General features: G+C 44.3%; 1 long non-coding RNA gene across 2 annotated transcripts; it reads left to right on the top strand.

The window, feature by feature from the left end:
* The first annotated feature begins 281 nt into the window (after positions 1–281).
* Positions 282–3,698, top strand: LOC127342940 (uncharacterized). Of its 2 annotated transcripts, none has more exons than XR_007876975.1 (3): positions 282–598; positions 1,572–2,468; positions 3,347–3,698. It is a non-coding gene; the product is annotated as an uncharacterized lncRNA (long non-coding RNA). The 2 variants fall into 2 exon arrangements; XR_007876977.1 differs by having other exon boundaries at positions 1,069–2,468.
* The last annotated feature ends 2,488 nt before the right edge of the window (positions 3,699–6,186 follow it).

The following is a 6,186-nucleotide window of genomic DNA, read 5'->3' as shown; positions in this document are numbered from 1 at the left end:
GATCTTTCAAAATGATACGATCAATTTACTTACTCGAGAGCTCCCTTAATAGTACGACTAGCGATCCTATAACCCGGCCTCCCATGAGACCGGTAAAAGATAAAACTTATCAAGGTGATACCTTTACCTTGTGCATATTTCACTTGAGCTAGATGATGGCAACCATGTTCGTCTCAAGTTGGAACACTTTTCTTGATTGTCCTTGCTTTATGAATTCTTGTGACTTACGTCCCTGAATAATATACTAGTCGTTGCACTTGCAATCTGACTTACGTCCCTCGAGCGCCGCCTCCACCCCTCCCCATCACCTCCTCTCCCGGCTCTAGATCGGCGATCACCCCAGCGGTGCCCCTCCTCCCCTCCACTGGCTTCTCCCACCTCTCGCTCCTCAGCCTCTCCTCGACCCCCATCTCTCCTTGCGGGATTTCTCTCGTCCGCCCGACCCGATCTAGATCGATGGAGGTGCCATCGCCCTTGTGCCAACGCCGACGCTGCCGTTCGGTCGCTGACACCGATGTATTTCGCCTCTTCCTCGATCTGTCTAGTTCATGCTGTGAAGAGCCTTCCGTGAGGGTGGTCTTCATCGTCGTCAACAACGGTACGCACCCGCTGTCGATAGGGTCGCTGATGGCATGATGGTTTTGGCCTCTGTTGGACAAGGCGACGCCTAGGCACCGCTTAAGCACGCTTAGGCACTAGGCGATGGACAACCGCCTCGCCTAGGGCATAAGCGGAAGTCTAGGCAGTGTAACCAAGAAATTGTCTTCCACAATAAGAAATCATGCCATACTTCACGATTGAGCTAGATGGGAATTTTTCTAAAGGTAGTTATCAGAAATTTACACATTTACATGCTCTAAATTAATATTTATTCACATATAATAATCCATATAAACACTTTATGATATAAACTATGCCCGCCTAGGCTGCGCCTAGGCCGCTTATGCCTAGGCGAATGCCAACCGCCTCGCTTACGCCTAGCGCTTTTTCCAACCTTGGTTTTGGCCCGCTAGCTGTCCGTTGGTCTGCACATTTGTTCTTGTATTAGGCTTTACCTGGCTATTGCAGGCAGCTGCGGCTTCAGAAGGGCTTTGTGATGCTAGGATTCCCCTTATTTCTGTAATTTGGTGAATGGATTGCCACTATAAGGTTGGCTGAACTGATGGATCGGTTAAACTAGAAGTAGATAAAGATTAGTTACTTTCTTGTCCCTGAACTTGTTGGAATCTACCGATTAGTGTAATATGCATCAGTTTGTACTGTAAGGACACTAGTTTCTGTGGCATACAAGTCAATGTATGCAAACCACAGGCTATTAAGAAATAGCTAGGCCTCACTAGTTCATTATCTAGCACCTACCGTGAGTCTCATGCTCGTGCTGGAGCAAGTTTCTCCTGCTTATGCTTGTTCTAATTCAATAGTTCTGATGCATATCAGTTTTGGTGATCTGGTGGGATTTTGGCAACACTTGCTGCTGCTAGTTAAATAAATAAACTTTACACATGAGTGAGTTGCAAGTTTATTTCTGCTTATCACATTAGCTGAGAGCCTATTCTCTGGGTTGATAACAGAAGGGTCTCCCCTTGAACAAAGTCCGAGTCTTCTCCGACAACCATACCGAGCTGCTACTCCTGGAAACGTCCTCAGATCCTCAGAGTTGCTGCCAGGCTGCCACTGGCCACAACCCCAAGTTGCTTCTCCTGTCGTTGGCGATGTCCCTAACCTGCGGCTGTTGTCTTCGACTGTGACATGCTGTTGCCGGTGAGGCCCCTCTTCACATGAAGGAAGCGATGCTGTGAGGCCCCTCTAACATGCTGCAATCAGAAGATTGTATTCCTGAATTCAATTTTATTTATATGTGCTTGACTTTCTGGTATGTAATGATCTCAATCCACTACTAAACTATCTACTTATTTTGGTACGATCAGTTTATATTTCAGTGGTTCAATTATTGGGCTAGCTAGAAATCAATACACGTGTATTTACAAATCCAGCAATCACAAGTACAGGAGCAACTAAAGTGCATGCTGGCAGGCAACATGGTCCGTGTGGGCTTTGTCGATGGCTGCTGCCGCTAGTGCTGCCTTGAAGTCCAGTAGTAATGTAAGAGTTGCCCCTGCAAGGTCTGCAATGAGCATATGCAGATTTTGCCACAACTTGCTTCTAATTCCATGTGCATTCGGTTAAATTTCATGGCAGTTTTTCCACACTACTGTACCTGTACAGTAATGCTAGAATTGCAGCAGACCCCTGCCAATCATTCTTCTTGACTATTTCCTTAGATGTAAACTGTAGTCAATCAATATACCATGATTTATGTAATGTTATCGACCTTGAGTTACTTGTGTTATGACATACAAGATGTGTGATGGTGTTGTAGGCAGAGACAACAGCGCAGGTGGCGGTAGCACGAGATGGCACATCAAGAAGCCAGAAGCGGGTGCCCATCAGTCGCAAAAAATAACAGGGTCGGTATAAAATCATCCCTTTTGGCAAGTTATATCAAGTCCAAAACTGCTTCTTCTAGCTCTCGGTCTGTTAGGGGAGGCTGACCCCAAGTTTCTCGTTTTTTCGTACTGTCCTGGCTAAGCTGTACGCCGCAGCATGTAATGAATCGTTGTGAACCTCCGGGCTTTATTAATTTAAAGTCGGGCACTTAGTGCCTTTTATCTAAAAAAAAAACTGCTTCTTCTGATGCAACGTTTGAAAATGACTCTTAACTAGAACTTGTAGTTATCACGAGAAGCATGTATCTTTCTGTAATACTTGTACAACTAAAAGTTAGTAAAAGCTATAACTATCATCACACTTGTGACAAGATTTAAATTCATAATTTTTGGATCAGCTCGTAGCAACCCATGAGAATTTCAAGTGACATGTTAAGTACTTGTGTGTGTGGCTTAAAATAGTTTAAACTCTATAATGCTGTCATTGACCATTCTATAATGCTATATCACAGACACGTGAATGCTAGCTGTTTGCTTACTGTGTAAATGCAACATGATATTCCTTTTTAGATGAACATGATTTCTTCTGGTGTATTTATATGGCATCATGCAAAATGCATATTCCATATTTTTGATAGGTCGTTCCCTTATCTTTGTCCGATTGATGTATGCATATATGTTTTTGCCCACACATATTTTGCTAGCTCAGTTTGTATTTCTTTTGTATGACTGCACTTGGGGATAAGCATGTTGTCTTTCTATGTCAATGTTTCAACTTGTTATCTTTTCATGCTGCCATTGTAGTGTTTGTTCTTGTGAGAGAATACATTATCTTATCCTTTTCCTTTTGACATTCATTTTAATTTGACGCACTAAATGCATTTCATTGTTGCTTCTAGGTATAAATTTGGTTTGATGTGGCATCATAATTCTTGATGTCCTGAGCGATTCTACAAGTGGGAGGCTTCCTATGAAGATTATGTGAAAGAGATAGCAAGGAAGGAGAAGAATGTTGCCCACTCCATGAAGAATGATGATCAGAAGATCACAAATGAACAACTTTACGTGTTGATGTGTGGAATTCAGCAAATAAATGCTGAGATATTGTGTGTTGCTAACAGAAATAGTGGGCATTTCTGATGTGTGCATTGTTAACAGTGGCTATGCTGAAATTGATGTAGTTTTGTTGTTTGGCAAATGTTAACTTGTAGTGATCTATCAAGTATTATTGAAATAAAGTGATTTTGCGTACATTCTCTCTGCAAACATTTTGCCCGCTGGAATGTTTGTTGCCATAAGTTAATGCCATGAGCATAGTGCTTTGTGGCAAAAAGACTAATGCCATAAAAATAAGGATTGTTGCCATAGTTTCTTGCCACGATTGACTATTGCCACGGAAGAGTATGTGCCACGAAACAAGCGTTGTTGCCATAGGTTATTGCCACAAAAATCTATTGCCACAAGCTTGTAGTTGCCACAGTTAATTGGATGTTGCAGTAAGATATGTCCACAAACCAAATTGTGGCATCAAGTGCATGTGGCCACGGGGCAAAGCGTGGCGACTTCTCATATGTTTGTTGCAATAGCACATTTTATTGCCACGATTGTAATTTTGTGGCAATAACCTATTACCATGCGATTAATTGCAACGGCTGCCAACGAATTCCATTTTGTGGCAATATGTACGTATTGCCACAATTCAGCATGTATTGCGACAAATAATTTTGTTGCAATAGACCCGAATCCTTGTAGTGAATGTACAAGGTTATTTCAAAATGCATGGTTAATAGATTGAGACCACAACTTGGAGAACTTGTGTCATTGAATCAGAGTGCGTTCGTTCCGGGTAGACTAATAACGGATAATGCCTTGGTTGCTTTCGAATGTCTACATTTTATTGAGCAGAATACAAACCAAGGGAAGAATTTTTGCGCGTACAAGTTAGACCTCTCAAAGGCGTATGACAGGGTTGATTGGGATTTTCTCAGGAAAGTGATGCAAAGGATGGGTTTCGCTCACAGGTGGATCGATTGGATAATGTCATGTGTGACCACGGTGAGTTATAAGGTAAAATTTAATGGCACCCTCCTAGATTCATTTTCGCCTTCTCGGGGCCTCCGACAAGGTGATCCCTTATCTCCGTTCCTGTTTTTGTTTGTCGCTGACGGGTTGTCTACTCTTCTACAACGAGAGGTTGCTGCTGATAACATTGAGCCTTTGCAAATTTGCCGTCGAGCCCCTGGAATATCTCACCTTCTTTTTGCAGATGATAGCTTACTATTTTTTAAGGCTGATGTTGACCAAGCAAACAAGATTAAGGAGGTGCTTGATGTTTATGCCTCCAGTACAGGACAACTTATAAACCCAGCCAAGTGTTCTGTATTGTTTGGTGAATCATGTCCTATGGAGCAGCGAGAAGCGATTAAAGCCTGCTTACAAATCACACAGGAAATGTTTGAAACAAAGTATCTTGGGTTGCCTACACCTGAAGGAAGGATGCACAAGAGAAAGTTTGTGAGCCTACAAGCAAAATTGGCAAGATGCCTGGTAGAATGGGAGGACAACGCTGCCAAAGAGGTCTTGATAAAATCTGTAGCCCAAGCTTTGACCGTGTATGTCATGGGAGTTTTCAAATTACCTATGGCCCTGTGTGATGAACTCACAAAGATGATAAGACGCTACTGGTGGGGGGCGGAAAATGGGAAGAGGAAGACACATTGGCTGGGTTGGGACAGTATGCTAAGGCCAAAGGCTCAGGGGGGCTTAGGCTTTCGGGATATGCGTCTGTTCAACCAGGCTTTGTTAGCCCGCCAAGCTTGGCGACTTATCCAATACCCAGAGACTCTGTGTGCCCAGCTCCTAAAAGCGAAATACTACCCCAATGGGTCGTTAATTGATACTGTTTTTACGGGTAATGGATCCTCCACATGGCATGCTATCGAGTACGGACTAGAGCTTCTGAAGAAGGGAGTCATCTGGCGGGTGGGTAACGGTGTGTGCGTCCGTGCGTGGCGAGACCCCTGGATACCTAGAGCTGCGTCTCATGTGGCTAAACAGGCTAGGCGTCGATGCCGCTACCGATGGGTATCGGACTTCCTGAGGCCGGATGGGACATGGAATGAAGAACGTGTCCAGTACTTCTTTGACCAGGAGGATGCAGCAGTGATATTACGTATTCAAACGTCTAGAAGACAGGAAGACGACTTCGTAGCCTGGTACCCGGAGAAGCGAGGAACTTTTACAGTGAGTAGTGTATACAGATTAGCGTTTGATTTGGCAAACTGTGACCAGAACTGGGGAGCATCGAGTGAAAGACCCGATGGGGTGCGACCACAATGGAAGTCTGTATGGAACAGCCCAGTGCCGCCAAAAGTGAAAATGCTAACCTGGCGGATATGCCGTAATGCGCTTTCTACACAGCAGAATTTGGCGAGGAGGAGGATGGCTACAACAAGCCTGTGCCAGATATGCGGCCAGGAAGCGGAAGACACCTTCCATATCTTTATGCGTTGCCCACACGCACGTTTCCTTTGGCTGGCTATGAAGGAGGTTTGGGAGATGCCGTCTGATGAGTTGCTGCAGCAAACAGGGGCGGAATGGCTCCTCCACCTGCTCACTAGCATACCAGAGCATCAGCGGGTGCACACCATGATGACCATATGGCGGATCTGGCATAATCACAACGAGATGACACATGATAAACCATGTCCCTCCATTGAAGGATCCCGCAGATTTTTGA

The sequence above is a fragment of the Lolium perenne genome, chromosome 3 (assembly GCF_019359855.2).
Source record: "Lolium perenne isolate Kyuss_39 chromosome 3, Kyuss_2.0, whole genome shotgun sequence".
Classification (NCBI taxonomy): domain Eukaryota; kingdom Viridiplantae; phylum Streptophyta; class Magnoliopsida; order Poales; family Poaceae; genus Lolium; species Lolium perenne.
This window is presented reverse-complemented; position numbering and strand designations above follow the sequence as displayed.